The sequence below is a fragment of the Hyperolius riggenbachi genome, chromosome 2, assembly GCF_040937935.1.
Source record: "Hyperolius riggenbachi isolate aHypRig1 chromosome 2, aHypRig1.pri, whole genome shotgun sequence".
In the NCBI taxonomy this organism is placed as follows: Eukaryota; Metazoa; Chordata; class Amphibia; order Anura; family Hyperoliidae; genus Hyperolius; species Hyperolius riggenbachi.
Genome location: NC_090647.1, coordinates 426,365,243 through 426,385,545, shown reverse-complemented (window position 1 = coordinate 426,385,545; position 20,303 = coordinate 426,365,243). Strand labels below are relative to the sequence as shown.

The following is a 20,303-nucleotide window of genomic DNA, read 5'->3' as shown; positions in this document are numbered from 1 at the left end:
TTAGATTTTGTCGATAATCCCTCTTTAAAGCTTTACTTCAGAAAGTATATATATATGTATTTCATGGAACATTGTTTTTTTAATAAAAAATGTATTAAAATCATACAAGCTCTACCAGTTCAAAGATCTTTTGTGACTGATAGCTGCCATGTCACTTTCTGTTGGCCTAAGCATGTGAGTGGTTGGCTTATTAGCAAAAGCTATGCCTCATTAATGACAGTATATAATAGCTTTAGTTGACTGGGAGGGGCTAGAGAAATAATGCTGAAAAATAAATTAGGAACTATTACTCAATGAGCTAGGTATTTTGCAAAAACTTTTTGGAAAAAAAATATCCACATCTCATATGAATCAGTGCTCTATTAAATGCATGTAAAAACTGCCGCTGAGCTTGGACAATAAATCCATACCAGATCTACCTTACATTTTAAAGGCTTATCTACTAATCTAATTCCTTGGTGAAAATTAGTAGTGAATTAAAACCTACACCCCAGCAGTCACCACCAGAGACAGTGTTTTCTAATAGGAACTAATCCCAAACATTGAATGCAGCAAATACACAATTTTAATTCACCGTGTTGTTAACTCCAAAATGATTCTGGGCCAAGTGCTAGGACCAGGTGCGAGTGACTGGGGTATCAGTTAAAAAGGGCAACAGAGAGGTTTGTGCAAAAAGGGCATTACCATGGACTTCAATGTTATTTGCCCCAATAATCAGCTATAGAGGTGAAAGGGGCACTTGTTATTTTATATTGGCTATATCCTGTTTATATCGACTATATCATGGAAATGTTTGCGATTACAATAAAGTACCTGGTTTAAATTATGCTTACACTATGTCCCCTTAATATAATAATGATATATTTTTTTCAACTACATTTTGGCTGCATTATTTGTTTTAATTTATTTGCGGTTACTACAATCCACAAAAAAAATCTAGTGATTTAAATCAAACCAAATACCAGTTTTATCTTTTAAATATTGCACATACAAAAGGTCATATCTTTTCAATATTGCACCTACAAGAATCATTGTGAATACCATTTATATCTTTGCCATTAAATGCGGCTGCAAGGATCATGGAGAATGCTGGTTTTATTTTTCAAAAATTGCGGCTACAATGACCGCACTGAATATCATTTATATCTTAGACATAAACTACGACTGCAAGAATCATGCCAAATACTCTCTAGAATAATCTCACTGAATACCATGGTTAAGATTTGGCACCAAAATGGGGGTTTGAGGATGAACGCCGGGGTTAGGGTGGAGATAAGGTTAGGCACCACTATGGGGGACTTAGGGTAAGGCCTGGGGTGGTTAGGCAGTAGGCATAAACATGGGGATTTAAGGTTAGGTGCCAGGGGGTATTAAGGTTAGGATTAGGGTTAGGGTTATATTCCAATGGCGGCAACATCCAGTGCCTCACACTCATTGGCTACAAACAGGTGCCCTTTTGTAAATAAAATCATGTTTATTGGCCACATCCAGTGCCCTTTATTAACAAAATCACATTTATTGGCAACACCCATTCCCTTTTATAACCAAAATCACTGTTTCAGGCAATAGGAATGGACTATACAGACCTGTTGTAACGATTGGTGTCAGCACACAGAGAGAATCTGATTATTGATGATCTGCAGAATCATCAACAATACAGATGTATACTTGATTATGGATGATCTGCAGAATCACCAATAATACAAGTATGACTAACCTCTGGACACCTAATGAAGTGTAAGTGTTTGGTGTAACTGTAGGCTATCTCCCGTGAGGCGGGAGACACAGGCAGCTCGGCCAGGAACCACCTGAGGGGCAGGTGGCCCTTGGCTGTGCAGGAACTATCTCCTTGAGAGAGGGAATAGAGAGAACCTGGCAACCAGTGATACTTGGTGATCAGATAATAGACTGTACTGCAGCCAGGGGACACCAGGGCAGTAGAGGCCACTGGCTGCTAGCAGCCTGGACTCTCTGAGGAGCAGGAGTCCTAATAACTAACTGACACTTGGTGGAATAGTGTCACAGCTAGTACAGATAGACTGAGCACTCAAGGGACGAGTGACAGCCTGGAGGGTCAGGCAGGCCAGGTTGGGAACACACGAGCAGATAAGGTACAGAGACAGAAGGCTGATTTGGTAACAAGGCAGAGTTTGGCAACAGGTAGGCAGATATGCAGGGGTACCGAATCAGAAAGCAAGAGAGAGGTCGACAGAGCAAATAGTCATAACAGATATAAAGCACAGTCCTAGTCTGAGGTGTGAGGTCCTTGGTCTCGACACCCAGGAACTAGTCTAGAGAATAACTCAGCAATGACACAGTAATCCTAAGCTTGGATATGAGGTCCTTGGTCTCAACACCCCGGAACTGGTCTAAAGTATAACACAGTAATGACACAGTGATCCTAAGCTTGGGTGTGAGGTCCTTGGTCTCAACACCCCAGAACTGGTCTAAAGTATAACACAGCAATGACACAGTGATCCTAAGCTTGGGTGTGAGGTCCTTGGTCTCAACACCCCGGAACTGGTCTAAAGTATAACACAGCAGTAATCTGGCTAAGTGTGAATTCCCAGGTCCACCTGGTTCTAACACACCGTGGGATCTGACTGAGGTCTGAGTGCTCACACGTAAGTATTCACAACGGCAGACAACCAGAGACTGAGCAGCAAGATCTATATATACTGCAGCGCTCCTCCGCGTCGCCCTGGGCCACTCAGCCAATCAGTAACCGCGCTGGGATCAGCTGATCGACCTGATCAGCTGATCCCTCTCCTACTGACATATAGGGCTTGCCTTCTAGCGTGCGTGCGCGTAGCTCTCCATCTGTGTGCACTAGAAGGCCCAGGCAAACCAGACGCATGCTGCTGTGCGGAAACCGCTGGTCTGAACGCTCAGACAGCCGCCCCGCTGCCAGACCGCGCAGCGGCATCTCCGCAATCCATTACACCTGTGCTTCAAAATCACTCTGCATGCCTTTTTGTTTTGTATTTCTCCAGTGGGGACTGAAGGGGAAATATAGATTAGGGGACTGAAGGGGAAATATAGATTATGCAAATACACTAGTTAAATAATTGGTGCTTGGGTGCATTTAATTATATAAAAAAAATAGCTATTTAATTAAATAATCAAATCAGTATTAAAAATAAACATATTTCAGACAAAGTGCACAAAGCAACTATGCAAGAGCCCCAACCCCCTATAAAAGGCTAAAATGCCATCTCCCTAATGAAATGAGGCTGCAGTCCTCACAACACCTGCAATACAAACTGTCCAGAAACATCTGCATGCAAGATTTAGCATTGAAAATGCTTGATTGAGATTCCAAGATAGTCTTCAATGATACTATTACTATAACTAAGGGGTATAACTGACTTTTCTTATGTAAATGTTTTGGACACATTTTGAAAAATGTATAAGTGTAGATATTGAGATCATTTTACACTATACACTGTAATTATTCAATTGGTCATTGATATTTTATTCCTTTGATGTAATTTTGATGTTATTAAGAACATGAAAATGCTTGATTGGAGCCTGCAAATGTCTATGCATTATATCCAGGTCTGAATCAATCAAATTGTGTCCAATTATAGATCAAACCAGATGATTGTTGGCAAACCAAATATGATGTCAATATATGAAGCACTCTGATTGTGCCCAACTGCAATACATTTCAGATAATGACTGAGTTGTAAGACACCCGGTAATCCGTGTGTGAACCATGTGTCACTACTCCAACCTGTGGTAGCACCAGTGTCAGCTGGACAAAGCTGGCCCTCAACCTATGCGGAAAATCAAATGTTCCAAAAGAGAACACAAGACTGCATCTAATCAGAAAGCAGCCTGTGCATGACCACCACAGTACAAAAACTGGTATACTTACAACTCCTGTGTAAAGGGATCCAAAGATTCAGCCAGGATATAGACATCCAGATGTGTGGATGTTAATTGATGCAGGCTACTTGTATGGAATAAGCAAATCCAAGCCGATGTGTAAAAAGTCCATATGCAGATGAAATGGCAAAGCAGGCAGCAAGTGATGGTTCAAAGGTTGTCCACTGTGTCCAACATATTTTGCCTTTAGCACGGCCAGGGACATGCAATGACACACTTGAACCATCCTTCAAACTAAACTACAATAAAATGTGATATATATGTGTGGCGGCATCCGCCCAGTTCACCTCCCATACACTCCCCCCCCCCCCACACCTGCCTAAACCCCTCCCAGTGACCAGCACCTATGTGCACATGCATGCACAAGTTCCCCACATCAAAAGGATGTGGTTTGCTTGCCACAAAGGTTATGCCCACCTGGAAATGCGTGGCATTTCATGATTTCACATACTCCATAGGAACCTGAGCCCACTGAGTGAGGAAGGGCGGAGCGATAGGGTGTGCATAAACTGGAACAGACACACACTCATACATGGAGCAGGTGCTAATCTAATGTATACAAAACCAAATCAATAATAATATTCTCCATGAAAAGGAACATCCTCATAAGTATCCAGTTCACGGTCAGATAAATTATGTGTGGATAGCTTAGACTTGTATGCTAACCATGACCCACACACATGCCGACAGCGTCGCACCAATAAGACATCAATCAACTTAATTTAAAAGATTAATCAAAAGGTAGACCATAGAGTTGCTACCTTGTTCTACAGAAAGGGATGACATGAGCAATAAGCTTTTATTAAAGCGGAACTGAATGAGAAAAAAAAAACAGTTTCACTTACCTGGGGTTTCTGCCCTTGCAGCCTTCCTGTCCCGCGTCGGTCCTCTACAATCCTCCGTTTTCCCGCCGCCAGCTACTTTTGGTTCAGTCAACTCATCAACTGCACCTGTGCGCGCCGGGCCTTGCGTATCTTTCTCTTCAATAGCGTCTTGCGCTATTAGCACAGGACACTATTGTGGGCGGGAAAACGAGGAAAGATACACATGGCTTGCCATCGACAAGTCAACGGCACGACAGTAACACAACTAGCTGGTGGCGGGAGAACAGAGGATCGTGGAGGACTAGCATGGGACAGGAAGGCTGCAAGGGGCTGGCAATAGCCCCAGGTAAGTTAAACATTTTGGTTTTTTTTATTTTTGTTCAGCTTTAAAGTGGATCCGAGATGAACTTTTACTCATTGCATAATTGTGTTCCTTACATATAGTTTATAGGGCATTCCTCAAGCCAAATACTTGTTTTGTTTTGTTTTAATACTCTAATTCCCTATAAACTAAATAAGTCACACCCACAGCTTCTCCAGAGTGCCTTGGCGCTTGCAAGGGATTGTGGGATTTCAGTCTGGGCAGGTGAAAAAGGTGTTACTAGCTATAGATTTCAGAGGCGGAGTTTTCACAATCTGAGAGCTGCAGTGCAGATACAGATCAGTTGCCTGTGTAATGGAGGAGATAAGAGTGGAGTTTTCACAGAATATGCAGATTAGCATGCCTAGATACAGATAAGCTTGCCTGTGTGTGTGATTGTGTAATAGTGACAAGCAGAAAACATGTCTGCTCCCATTGTATCACAGGAAAAAATATTAATATACTGTTGAAGCTGTTTGAAGATAGATTTGCTGTGTAAACTATCTAAACTTTAGATAAGATGTATAGACAAGTCACTTGTTATATTTAGTTTTTCATCTCGGATCCGCTTTAAGGACCATAGAAACACCCCAGATTGGGTTTGATCAGGCTCCAAGGCAGGTAGGTGAAAAATGCCAGACTACTCCTAAAGGAATACTTTATAATCTATACTATCATTAAGACCTTTTCCTTTTGTAGCTTCCAAGTTAAACATCCATTCCCATTCCCCTAGATACAGATTTGCGTGTGACGATGCACCCTGCACCAGGAGGTAGTAGGTTCCATCAAATAGGAATACATTGTCCTCAAGTATTAAGGTCAAGAGGGCCAGAACAAACTCATTGTGTCCTGATTCTCATGTGCCTATCTCCGACAAAAAATTACCAGCAGCTCTCACTCCCATATCCTGTGGTATACTAGAGAAGAGAGCCTACACAGAGAGCTTACATTAATTATGTAAACAAAAAAAAAAATCTTAAAATGTTAAATTTCTTTCTGTGAGGAAAACAGTGCCTTCCAATCCAAAATTAATGTGCACTGAAAAAGGTTTAGCAAGCTTTACTGTACAGCAACCCTTCAATAAACACCCCTGTTAATCTGGGCACCAGTTCTTCCCAGTTTCATATAATTAGAATATTGGGATTGTAATGTTACTGACATTCAATTACAGTTACCTACACCTCACACTAACCCCTCCACCTTACCCCTCCTTCCTACACCTATTGCTACAGTAGATCTGGTTTTCAAGTATATCATAGTCAAATCCCGGGCACTAATTACTAACCCCTTCCACTAGCTCTACCAGTAGCTAGAGTTAAGCCAACCAATTTTTAACAGTGACGGGGAGCCTAACCAATTCACTCAGTTTGCTCTGCCATACCAGCAAATTGCATTGGGGTCTATAGTGATGCATTGGGGTCTAAGGTAACCTCCTTCATGGTGAAAAAAAGAAGTCAGGAGCGGTAATCCTGAGCCTGACTCGGGGTAGCTGACAGGAGGTTTGGAGACACAGTGAAGAGTGGTGGTGTTTCTAATTCACCTCCCCTGTAATCCAGGCACTGGCAGCCATTCTTCTTCCAGTCCTCTGAGGCTCTCAATTCTTCAAGTGAGATTGCCTTTGTCACATGATGACAATCTCACTATAGGAGTAGAGTGCCACCTCGATGATAGAGGGAGAATTGCAGGGCTGGATTCAGGGGAGGTAAGTAATGTGCAGGGCTGCCTTTGAGGCCCTAAAATTAGTAAAAAAGTAATCATACTGCCAGGGAGGTTAACTATTGGGCAATGAACTTAAATTAACTGTCTAAGACTATAGGTTCTTACCTTGCCTAATTTTAAGTTGGAGATATAAGCACTTTCAGTAGCTTTCATAAAAGGAGTAATCATTAGGAATATTTGTTACCAGTAGTCTAAAATTAAACATATGCGATGCCTAACATTCATTTAACATGCATATCAGTGGTTTATTGAAAAAAATAAATTACAAAAGAATTGTGCATCAATGAAATAGGCCAATATCATTTTTTAATGAACGTGAAGCTACAATTTCTATAAATGGTATGTTTTTATTAATTTACCTGGATTAATATTTATATGTAAGGCCCGGTTGTCTCCCAAGTCTAAATTGCTATTGTATATCATAAAGCATGACAGTCTTGCATCTCCATTGTCTACAATGCTGCAGTAATTTACTTCTAATTGGATTATTTCTTAAACCTCTTTTTTCACTAAGACTCATCTATGAACGTGAACAATATATTTCTACATTTTTATCCTATGACTCTGAGCCAGGAATGATATACCTGAATTTCCATATGATAAGTCCTTGAATGATTTCCACTATCTTATCCAGGAAAATTACTTTGATACAAAAGGATCATATGTTTTATATATAAGCCTTCGCATATGCATCACCCTTACCTCTTGCATTATCAGGATTTGCATTGGCAAATACTGTCTCGTTATCATGCAAGTTTCGAACAGCTTTCTGACTTTCCTCTGTCCTTTAGATTTACCTATTAGCCAATCATACAAAGGCAGAGACATTTTCATCTTGGTTCAGTTACATGCTGAATTCAGGAAAACATACATGAATCAAAAGGTTGTAAAAATACAACATTGCATTGTTAAATATATTATAATAAGTGTAAAATATAATTTGAGATGGGCAAACATATACTTACTAGCATCATCACTGATTTCCAGTAACTTCTCAATCAGACTGGTTCCAGCGTATTTTTAAGGTATCCCCTAATATGCAAATATGCAAATAAGCATTTTAGCTTCTTAGCAGTTTACTTTCCAATTCACAACGTATGCAGGCTGTCAGTCTCTGCTGCTAGGCGAGTTGAACAACAAAATTCTTTAGAAAAGTGGTATCTTTATTACCTATAAGTGAAACATAATGAATAATTATTTTCTGCCTTCTGTATTGCAAAATGTCAGTTTTTTTAAAGAATTTTTATACTGTGAAGTACTATAAATATAACTTTTAAAGTAAACCCGGAGTGAGAGTGATATGGAGGCTGCCATATTTATTTCCTTTTAGGCTGCTTTCACAGTTGGACGTTGTGGTCTGACGTTACAGCAGCCTGTAACGCAGACCAACTCACAGCAATGACAAATCAATGGGCTGGTCACAGTGCCCACGTTGCGTTAGAGTATAATGCTGCACACTAAATGAAAGTGCAGCAAGCTGTGCGTTATACTCTTATTTCGCCGCGTTGGACTGTTTGCACATGCGCAGTAATGTTTTTGTTTTTTTATTAGCCGCATGCGCCATTTTTGTCCGATTGTATGCGTCAAAAAGTATGCATCACGGACGCATCAAGAGACGCATAACGTGGCTCTTTATAACGTCCAACTTCAAAGCTCACATGCGTTGCGTTAGGGGCATGTTATGCGACCTTAACGACGCATCTAACGCAATGTCTTAGTGGGAAAGAGCCCTTAAACAAGATCAGTTGGCTGGCAGCCTTGCTCATCTATTTGGCTGCAGTAGTGGCTGAATTACACCAGGAACAAGCATGTAGCATGTGAACAAGCAATCTTGTCAGTGCTGACAATAGGTCAGAAACACCTGATCTGTATATGCTTGTTCAGGGTCTATGGCTAAAAGTATTAGTGGCAAAGGATCCGCAGGTAAGCCAGACAACTGTCAGGGCTGGAACCCACAGGAGCGATTTTGGCAGAGTTTTGGCAGCGTTGCGATACGCTAGCACTTTGCCAAAACGCTGGGCCAATGTTAATGGATGGGGCAACTTCCACAGGAGCATTTGCGTTTCCCAGAAACGCAAACGCAGGACGTGCAGCATTTTGGGAGCGTTAGCGCTTCAATGTAAAGTATTGAAACACTAGCGGAAATGCTCAGCAAAACCTAAACTGAGCGGTTTTGCTAGCGTTTTGCGGTTCAGCACACTGTAACAAAATGAAAAATTATTCACAGGACCAATCAGGATAAAAACGCAAAGCGCAAAACGCTACGCAACCGCTGAGCAAAAAAATACAATGTTGCAAAACGCGACCGCAAACGCGCATGAATCCGCTTGCAAACCGCTCAGACAAAACTCTAGCGGTAGCGTTTCGCGTTTGCGGTTTTCAGTGGGTTCCAGGCCTTACTGCTTATAAGGAAAAAAATATGGCAGACTCCATACCATTCTCACCTCACTTTAACAGAACATATAGTTAAATATTAATTACAGAGACAGTGAAATAACTATACCTCTAATTCCTGAGACAGGTGATAAATACTGTATGTAATGCTGAGAGTATTCTTATGGCAATTAAAAGGAATATAGAAGAGAAGAAAAAATAAAACAATTTACATTCTGTAAAAACTGAAACTGATGAGGAAAATATATAGGCAGCTGAAGTAATTAATAAGTGCAGGGGAAAAATCAGAATGTGATCCTAATCTTGGTAATGCAGTAGCTCATATAAATACATTACAATTTCAAATACCAGGAAATGAAAAGTAGAATGAATCACACTTAAGAATATTATTTCCATTTTGGTCTAAGCATAGTTGTAGAAAAATTACATTCACCTTTGGTCATCTGACCCGATGTGGTTTTAGAAGATTTAGCTTTTGACATGGTACAAGGATGAGTAAAAGCAATACACATTAAAACAGGTGCGTAAAGGGATACTGTAGGGGGTCGGGGGAAAATGAGTTGAACTTACCCCGGGCTTCTAATGGTCCCCCTGCAGACATCCTGTGCCCGTGCAGCCACTCACTGATGCTCCGGCCCGTCTCCGGTTCACTTCTGGAACTTCAGACTTTAAAGTCGGAAAACCACTGCACCTGCGTTGCCGTGTCCTTGCTCCCACTGATGTCACCAGGAGCGTACTTGCGCAGGCCCAGTATGGTCTCTGCCGGTGCAGTATGCTCCTGGTGAGGTTAGCGGGAGCGAGGACACGGCAAAGCAGGTGCAGTGGTTTTCAGACTTTAAAGTCTAAAATTCCAGAAGTGAACCGGAGGCGGGGCCGGAGCATCAGTGAGTGGCTGTGCGGGCACAGGATGTCTGCGGGGGACCATTCGAAGCCCCGGGTAAGTTCAACTCATTTTCCCCCCACCCCCCTACAGTGTCCCTTTAAGTGAGACCATGCTTGATTTACAGGAAGTTATGGATGACAAAAAAAAAATGGTGGCTGCATCCTTAGTCTTCTGGAGGTCTGGGTCTGGAGAGATGATTAAAAGTGATGTGAAGACATCACTGTGGAACATTTCTAGAACTATCACCAGTGACATCAAGACATTGACAGCGCATAGATTACTGAATATGTCAACTTACAAAAACAACTGTTTTTATACAACAAACACTCATCAAAAGTCAGTCAAGTTGAAAGGTTTTTCTATTATAGTTCACATTTCAACTGGCATTATTTAGCAAATAGTATTAGGCATGAATTAGTCTACTCTTTAGAAGTCGACTATTTTAACACTCTCAGTTGGTAATATGCTGTTTTTAAACTAGTGCACACAAATTCATCAACCTAAAACAAAAAATGGTGTTCATAGTCTGTATGTCATGATATGCAAATACACCCCTCTTCAGGAGCAGACTCCAAAAGTGCAATTAAATACACACACCGCAATGCACATGCAATTGTACAATCGATAATACATGGTGCACCACAAATACCATAATACCACCCTGATTATTAAACTAGCTAACTATACAGATATTTACAAAGGTTAATATGCAGGAGCATCAATTACACAAAATATATACAATGGCAAATATACAAGAACACAGATCACACATATGTACAAGAGCATAAGAGCAAAATCAGCACACAGGAGAGTAATCAGACAGACCAAGATCAATAACCAGAAAATCAGATAACAGTAGGCAAAGAATAGTCAGGCTTAGCTGAGATCAATACAGGGAAACAGAGCCTCAGGTACAGAACCAATAACCAGAATAAAAAACTGCAAGCAAATAATGATCTAGCAATGTGCTGCTGGGAGAAACAGGCTTAAATAGGGAACACATTGGTCAGGTGTCAGTCCAGAAACAGCCTTAGGCCCGGTTCACATTAGCGTTGTTTTACGGAACCGGACATACGGATCAGGCCAGCTGGATCCGGTGAAAACGATCCGTTTTACAGCCAGTGTGTTGTAAATGTCCGTTTTCATTGGTTCCTATATGCTGCAAAACCTTCTAGTTCCATTCAACTGAGCGAAACGGTCCGGAAAATTGGTCCTTAATAGGTTAAAATAACTTTTCAGCACTCTGCAATTGAAACATGCCAAAAACTAGGTGAAAGAGTATGTTAAACTTATTTTGGGTATTTTCTTGCCTACCAGTGGCTTAAAAGCATTTTATTGAGAAGTTATATCACTTGGGAGAAAACTTAGGAGAAAATGGGAATTGCATATGAGCCAACAATGTATTAAACATCTTCAAGGCCTTTAGAATTGCATTTGAGTAAAAATATTTTTTATGGTAGTTATTGAAAAAAAATGTAATAACTGTCTGAAGTTTCTTCCCGCCTGGTCTATTGTAGCATGGGTGCAGTAGATTAACCTCCTTAGCGGTAACCCCGTGCTGGACACGGCGTAAGCCACCGCGGAGGCTATGTCAGCCCCTGGTGGGGAAATTTCTGTTCTGTAAAGTGCTGTACGCGCAGCTAGCACTTTGATAGCCGCACGTACAGCTTGATCAGCGCTGCCACGCGGAGATCAGTTACACGCAGTGGTGGAAGAGGGCCCCCCTCTCACCAGAGCCCTGCGCAGCCCAGACCAATCATTCCCGGGCAGCACAAAGGGCTGGATCGGATGCGCCTAACGTCAGGACTAGTGTTGGGCGAACAGTGTTCGCCACTGTTCGGGTTCTGCAGAACATCACCCTGTTCGGGTGATGTTCGAGTTCGGCCGAACACCTTACGGTGCTCGGCCAAACCGTTCGGCCATATGGCCGAACTAAGAGCGCATGGCCGAACGTTCCCCGAACGTTCGGCTAGCGCTGTGATTGGCCGAACGGGTCACGTGGTTCGGACCCGAACGCGCTCTGATTGGCCGAACTGTCACGTGGTTCGGGTAAATAAATACCCGAACCACGTCATATCTCCGCCATTTGTCTGTGGGTTTAGCTTTGGGTAGGCAGGCAGGGTAGTTCGCGCTCCAGCCACGCTAGCCAGGGTCCCCCCCAGTCATTGTGTGTCACTGCTGGGAACAGTAGTACACCGCTCGTTCAGCCACACTATATAGCATTCTGTGTACTGTTCTGTGTCTGCTGGGAACAGTGGTACACCGCTCGTTCAGCCACACTATATAGCATTCTGTGTACTGTTCTGTGTCTGCTGGGAACAGTGGTACACCGCTCGTTCAGCCACACTATATAGCATTCTGTGTACTGTTCTGTGTCTGCTGGGAACAGTAGTACACCGCTCGTTCAGCCACACTATATAGCATTCTGTGTACTGTTCTGTGTCTGCTGGGAACAGTAGTACACCGCTCGTTCAGCCACACTATATAGCATTCTGTGTACTGTTCTGTGTCTGCTGGGAACAGTAGTACACCGCTCGTTCAGCCACACTATATAGCATTCTGTGTACTGTTCTGTGTCTGCTGGGAACAGTGGTACACCGCTCGTTCAGCCACACTATATAGCATTCTGTGTACTGTTCTGTGTCTGCTGGGAACAGTAGTACACCGCTCGTTCAGCCACACTATATAGCATTCTGTGTACTGTTCTGTGTCTGCTGGGAACAGTAGTACACCGCTCGTTCAGCCACACTATATAGCATTCTGTGTACTGTTCTGTGTCTGCTGGGAACAGTAGTACACCGCTCGTTCAGCCACACTATATAGCATTCTGTGTACTGTTCTGTGTCTGCTGGGAACAGTAGTACACCGCTCGTTCAGCCACACTATATAGCATTCTGTGTACTGTTCTGTGTCTGCTGGGAATAGTGGTACACCGCTCGTTCAGCCACACTATATAGCATTCTGTGTACTGTTCTGTGTCTGCTGGGAACAGTAGTACACCGCTCGTTCAGCCACACTATATAGCATTCTGTGTACTGTTCTGTGTCTGCTGGGAACAGTAGTACACCGCTCGTTTAGCCACACTATATAGCATTCTGTGTACTGTTCTGTGTCTGCTGGGAATAGTGGTACACCGCTCGTTCAGCCACACTATATAGCATTCTGTGTACTGTTCTGTGTCTGCTGGGAACAGTGGTACACCGCTCGTTCAGCCACACTATATAGCATTCTGTGTACTGTTCTGTGTCTGCTGGGAACAGTAGTACACCGCTCGTTCAGCCACACTATATAGCATTCTGTGTACTGTTCTGTGTCTGCTGGGAACAGTAGTACACCGCTCGTTCAGCCACACTATATAGCATTCTGTGTACTGTTCTGTGTCTGCTGGGAACAGTAGTACACCGCTCGTTCAGCCACACTATATAGCATTCTGTGTACTGTTCTGTGTCTGCTGGGAATAGTGGTACACCGCTCGTTCAGCCACACTATATAGCATTCTGTGTACTGTTCTGTGTCTGCTGGGAATAGTGGTACACCGCTCGTTCGCCACTGTATAGCATTGTGCTCTGTGTCGCTGCTGGGAATAGTGGTACACCGCTCACCCGTCACTGTATAGCATTGTGCTCTGTGTCGCTGCTGGGAATAGTGGTACACCGCTCACCCGTCACTGTATAGCATTGTGCTCTGTGTCGCTGCTGGGAATAGTGGTACTGTATAGCATTTCTGTACTGCCACTGTACTGCTGCCAGTCAGCGTGTACTGTAAGGATAAGTGAAATGAGGAAGAAATCCGGTGAAAGAGGGAGGGGCAAGGGAAGAGGTGTTTCCCCTGACGGTTCACGTACAGGCCACAGGGGAGCACCCAAGAAAACCCACTCAATACCGCCCATGTTGTCCAGGACAACAACCCTCACAAATCCAAAAGAACAGGACCAGATAATTACTTGGATGACCTCTCAAGCGTCCAGCAGTGGGTTAAGCAGCACCAGCACATCACGCACGAGGTCCGAGTCCTCAGCCAGTTACAAGGAGCCAGTGGGCACAAAGCTGACACAACCGGCAGCGACACCACGCACACAACTGCCAGATAACCAGTCCGATGAATTACCTCAGGACACAATGGGGTATTCGCAGGAGCTATTCCCAGCCCAACAAACTTCCACCTTTCAAAGGTCAATGGAGGAACAGCCAGAAATGTTGTGCCTGGATTCACAACCGTTAACTGTGGGAAATGCACCGCGCACTGAAATACAAGGCGAGTCCGAAGAGGACTCGGAAACCCAAATCCCAGAGCAATTTGGGCAGGAGGGGTTGCAATTGCAGGAGGTCGGCCGACAAGATCTGGAAGACGACGTTGGAGTGTGCTGCGCAGAGGTTGTTGTGGGGAGCTCTACTCCACGGCGGTGGCCCACAATGACATATGACGAGTTTGAGGAGATGGAAGAGGAGGGTATGGACAATGTGGACAGAGACCCAGATTTTGTTTGTGAACGAGAACATCGCCGTCGTAGCAGCAGCACAGATGAGTCTGTTGAAGAACACACTGCTGCACGAGTTCGCCTTGTGCCACAAGGTAGGCGGCGCGCAATTTCAGGCACCACAAGCGTGGAAGTTCAAGTGAGAGGCAAAAGAGGAGCAAACAGAAATCGCCAGCAAGGAGGCAGGTGCTCCAAAGTCTGGGCTTTCTTTGAAGACTGCACTGAGGATGTTACCATGGCGATTTGCAAGGTGTGCAAGACCCGCCTGAGCAGGGGGAAAAATATTAACAACCTCTCCACCACCAGCATGAGCCGTCACATGCTATCCAAACATCCCACTCTTTGGGCAAACGCGTCAGGACAGGGTACCAGAAACAACACTGCCTCCCTTGGGTTCACCAGACTCACCACCAGACCCGCCTCAGCAGCAGCAGTAGCCCAGCCATTGCGTGGTTCACAACATTCACAAACATCAGACGACGCTGACACTGTCACTTTCCGGAGTAGTGCTCTTGAGGTCTCCCAGTGTTCATCAAACACAACAACCAACAGCCCTTCCGTGTGCAGCGCTACGGTTCAGTTGTCTGTGTCGGAGATGTTTGAGCGCAAGAGGAAATTGCCAGCAAATGACCCCCGGGCCGTGGCAGTAACAGCCAGCATAGCCAAGCTTCTGGCCTGCGAAATGCTGCCATATCGATTGGTGGAGACAAACAGCTTCAAGGGCATGATGTCAGTGGCCATCCCACGTTACGTGGTTCCCAGCCGCTACCACTTTGCACGCTCTGCAGTGCCTGAGTTGCATGAGCACGTGGTCAGCAAAATAACCCGAAGCTTGAAGAATGCCGTTGCCTGCAAGGTTCACCTCACCACTGACACCTGGACGAGTGCGTTCGGCCAGGGTCGATACATCTCCCTTACCGCGCACTGGGTGAACCTTGTGGAGCCTGGCAGCGATTCCTCACCTGCTACGGCACGGGTGTTGCCCACGCCACAAACAGCTGCACCGCCGTCCCTCCCACTGGATAACAGCAGCACCTACCTCTCTGACTCCTTCTCCTCCAACGCATCTCAAAGCTGTACCTCATCCGGAAACGCTAACCCAGCAGCAGTAGGATCGTGGAAGCAGTGCAGCACAGCTGTTGGCATGCGTCAGCAAGCGTTGCTGAAGCTAATCTGCCTTGGGGATAAGCAGCACACAGGGGAGGAAATTTGGAGGGGAATAAAGGAACAGACGGATTTGTGGCTGGCACCGCTGGACCTGAAACCGGGCATGGTTGTGTGTGATAATGGGAGTAATCTCATTCGCGCTTTAAGGTTGGCTAAGCTGACACACATCCCTTGCCTGGCGCACGTGATGAACCTAGTAGTTCAGCGGTTCCTGAGGACATACCCAGGCGTGCCCGATCTGCTGTTGAAGGTGCGTCGAGTGTCCAAACATTGTAGAAATTCCAGTACTGCTTCGGGGGCACTCGCCAAGATGCAGGAGCGCTTCAATCTCCCCCACCATCGCTTGCTGTGTGATGTCCCTACGCGCTGGAATTCTACGCTGCACATGCTAGCCCGCTTTTGCGAGCAGAAGAGTGCAGTGGTCCAGTACATGACGGCGCAGTACCGAGGCGCATCCGGCCAGCTGCCAAGCTTCTGTGGATCCGATTGGGCCAACATGTTGGACCTCTGCCAAGTCCTCCAAAATTTTGAGCAATCCACGTTGCTTGTGAGCAGTGACAACTCTTCAGTCAGCATTACCATACCACTGCTGTGTTTACTGAAGAGGTCGATGTTAAAAATCAAGGAAACAGCTGTCATGATGCAACTGGGGGAATCTGAAGGAGAAAACGATCAGCGTGATGGTACCAACATCAGGCCATCCGCCTCAGGGAACGCTGGCCCCAGCAGCTATGACGAAGAAGAGGAGGAGGAACAGCTGGAGTTGGAGCAGGAATTTCATGCCACCACTGACGAGGGCCAGAGCGGTGCACGTTGGACTTCCACAATTCAACGCGAATGGTCAGCAGAAGCAGACCAGGAGGAAGGTGACGACTATGATGCATCACAACAACTATCACAACGCTCACAAGAGGATGATGAGGATTCTGGTAGGACTCTGGCACACATGGCTCAATTCATGCTAGACTGCATTGAACGTGACCCACGCATTGTGCGCATTCTGGACAACACCAATTACTGGGTTTATACCCTTCTGGATCCACGGTACAAACACAATGTTCCAAAACTGCTTGAAGAAAGAGTCAGACAGGTCAAAATGGAAGAATACCAGCAGGCCCTTGTGGAGACTTTAGAGAGGAGATTGACATCCTCCCCCTCCTCTAGCCAGTTGTACGCAGACAGACTGACTTCCGCAAACCCAGGACGACCAGGAGGGCAGCAAACAACGCAAGCCGCAGCTAGTACCCAAAAGGGAATGGTATCGGCAGTGTCCTTGGAGTGGGAAAATTTTCTGACACCCATGCAGCCGCAGCCCACTGAACAGCAAGCGTGCAGATCCACCTCCAACACCGATCGCCTGGAGAAGATGGTCAAGGACTACATGTCAGATGGCGTAGCTGTGTCGAACCATCCATCTGCACCCTTCAACTATTGGGTATCGAAGCTAGACACCTGGCACGAACTGGCAATGTACGCAATAGAGGTGCTGGCTTGCCCGGCAGCCAGCGTTATGTCGGAACGCTGTTTCAGTGCTGCCGGAGGCATCGTCACAGATCGGCGTATCCGCCTCTCTACAGAAAATGCAGACCGTCTGACTCAAATTAAAATGAATCAATCCTGGATTGGAAATGACTACGCAACACTCCAGGACCCCAACCAAGTAACATGACCAATGAACATCTGGGATGGTGTTGCGTTTCCGGGCCCTGTTTATTGAACCTCTCATCTGTATTACATTTATGACTGCATGGCGGCAAAAAGCATTGCTGCTATATCCGCACGCTTTTTGTCCACATGCAAGGCCTGGGTTGTTGTGTCTCACAAAGCGTGGCCTTCTCCTCCTGCGCCTGCTCCTGTTCCATCACGTCTGCTGCTGCTGGGTTAGCGTTGCCGCGTGGTCCCTGTTTATTGAACCACTTATCTTTATTACATTTATGACTGCATGGCGGTACAAAGCATGCTATCCGCACGCTTCTTGCCCTCATGCAAGGCCTGGGTTGTTGTGTCTCACAAAGCGTGGCCTTCTCCTCCTGCGCCTGCTCCTGTTCCATCACGTCTGCTGCTGCTGGGTTAGCGTTGCCGCGTGGTCCCTGTTTATTGAACCACTTATCTTTATTACATTTATGACTGCATGGCGGTACAAAGCATGCTATCCGCACGCTTCTTGCCCTCATGCAAGGCCTGGGTTGTTGTGTCTCACAAAGCGTGGCCTTCTCCTCCTGCGCCTCCTCCTGTTCCATCACGTCTGCTGCTGCTGGGTTAGCGTTGCCGCGTGGTCCCTGTTTATTGAACCACTTATCTTTATTACATTTATGACTGCATGGCGGTACAAAGCATGCTATCCGCACGCTTCTTGCCCTCATGCAAGGCCTGGGTTGTTGTGTCTCACAAAGCGTGGCCTTCTCCTCCTGCGCCTGCTCCTGTTCCATCACGTCTGCTGCTGCTGGGTTAGCGTTGCCGCGTGGTCCCTGTTTATTGAACCACTTATCTTTATTACATTTATGACTGCATGGCGGTACAAAGCCTGCTATCCGCACGCTTCTTGCCCTCATGCAAGGCCGGGGTTGTTGTGTCTCACAAAGCGTGGCCTTCTTCTCCTCCTGCGCCACCCTCCTCCTGTTCCATCACGTGTGCTGCTGCTGGGTTAGCGTTACCGGTCCCTTTTCCTGGAACCTCTTATATGTATTACATTTATGACTGCATGCCGACAAAAAACATGTTACCTGTGCAAAGAAAACAGACATTTCCCGCATTTAAAAGACAGTTTTCCCTTTGAAACTTTAAAATCGATTTTCTCAAAAACTATAAGCTCTTTTTGCTAATTTTTTTTTCCTCTTGTACCCACTCCCAAGGTGCACATACCCTGTAAATTTGGGGTATGTAGCATGCAAGGAGGCTTTACAAACCACAAAAGTTCGGGTCCCCATTGACTTCCATTATGTTCGGAGTTCGGGTCGAACACCCGAACATCGCGGCCATGTTCGGCCTGTTCGGCCCGAACCCGAACATCTAGATGTTCGCCCAACACTAGTCAGGACGTCGGCTGACATCCATGACGTCATTCCGATTGTAGCCATGGTGACAGGAGAAGCCAAACAGGAGATCGCGTTCTATACACAATCTCCTGTTTACTGTTGTTGCCGGCGGCGATCGGACTAGAGGGGACACATGCGCCCTCTAGTGGTGTTTCATGTAGCTACCACTCAGGTAGCTACATGAAACAAAAACAAAAAAATTACAAAAAAAAAAGTGCAATGCAGCCTCCTTGGCAGAAAAAAATGAACCGCCAAGGAGGTTAAGCTCCACAACACACAACACTGACATGACAAACTTAGAAAAACTGTAGAATATTTGATAGCAGTTTTTTAGTGCCTGGTCTTATAAAGCACAACTTCAGCAGAGTATGCCCCAGAGCATTGACATGGCAGCAGTTGATATTGAAAATGATTTATAAAATTCTATAGCCCCTTCCTGCCTGTTCCAATGCAGTCTGTAAATACAGTTGAGCAAACCTCAAACAATAAAATGTGATAGCGGGCTTTTATTGGATATTAAGATGCTCCGTGCATGAGTTTGCAAAAAAATAAATAAATAAAATAAATAAATTCAGCAACGCAAAAATTGCAGATGTTCATTTTGAGATTTATAAACTACATGTGTAATGTGTGAAACAAATCAGAAGTGAAATACAGCAAAAACATAATGCTAATCAATTGCCCACAATAAAATGTCCAGTCCATTACCAACGTAGCTTGTTGAAATGAAAGCTTTGGGATTTGAAGAAGACTGTAAGTACTTTAACCACATAGTTAAACTGTGGTGTAAGTGTAATAAAACCTTTTATATGACAGAGATGCTAGAGATATTGTAATAGTTTTTACCTATCACTTCATAATATTAATTAGGTTAGCTAACAAAATCTGTTCAGTTCATCATTTCAAAAATTGGAGGTTAGTTTTAGTTCATAACAATTTTTATATCTTGGAAATACCATAGGAAACGTGGAACTAAATGTTATTTGTTTAGATGTAGAAGCGAGCATCTGTTTCATGACACTTAAAAGGGACCATCCCTTTAAAGCGGAGCTCCAGCCTGCAATTAAAATCCAGCAGCCTTCCTGTAAAAGAAAGTTATAGTTACATGTGCTGCTTTCTCCTGAAAAGCCGTCCCGAAGACCCAGAATCACCCAACTTCCTGCACATGGCTCCGCCTCCCTGGAGATAAATGCCAAGATGTTTACTGGAGTTTACTGCGGTAAACATCTGGGCGTTTTTCTCCAGGTATGGAGGGGAGGTGGGGCCACATGTTGGAAGTTGGGTTATTTGGAGTCTTCAGGATTGCTTTGAGGGAGAAGGCAGCAGAGGTAACTATAACTTAAAAGCTCATTAATAGGACACCATTTTAACAATTTTGGTTTCATTAATTGTATCATAGAATACAATTTTACTGTGTGTGTACTCTAGCTCTAAATGCACAGAGTGACTCCTGAGAAAAGAGAAGCCACATTACTTTATAGCATTGATTGCAGGCCATTAGCTATGCACTGTAGCCATATAGTGGACTGTGTGATGCCTGTGTCCTAGAAAG

At 44.7% G+C, this 20,303-nt stretch overlaps 1 protein-coding gene across 2 annotated transcripts in view; it reads right to left on the bottom strand.

Annotated features, from left to right (window-relative positions):
* The window catches only part of NLGN4X (neuroligin 4 X-linked), a 456,497-nt gene that overhangs the window by 278,618 nt on the left and 157,576 nt on the right, over positions 1-20,303 (bottom strand). For both annotated transcript variants that reach the window (XM_068269915.1, XM_068269913.1), the window contains exon 2: positions 7,761-7,965. The gene's annotated coding sequence lies outside the window, so the exon portion shown is untranslated. The remainder of the gene's footprint in view (positions 1-7,760; positions 7,966-20,303) is intronic.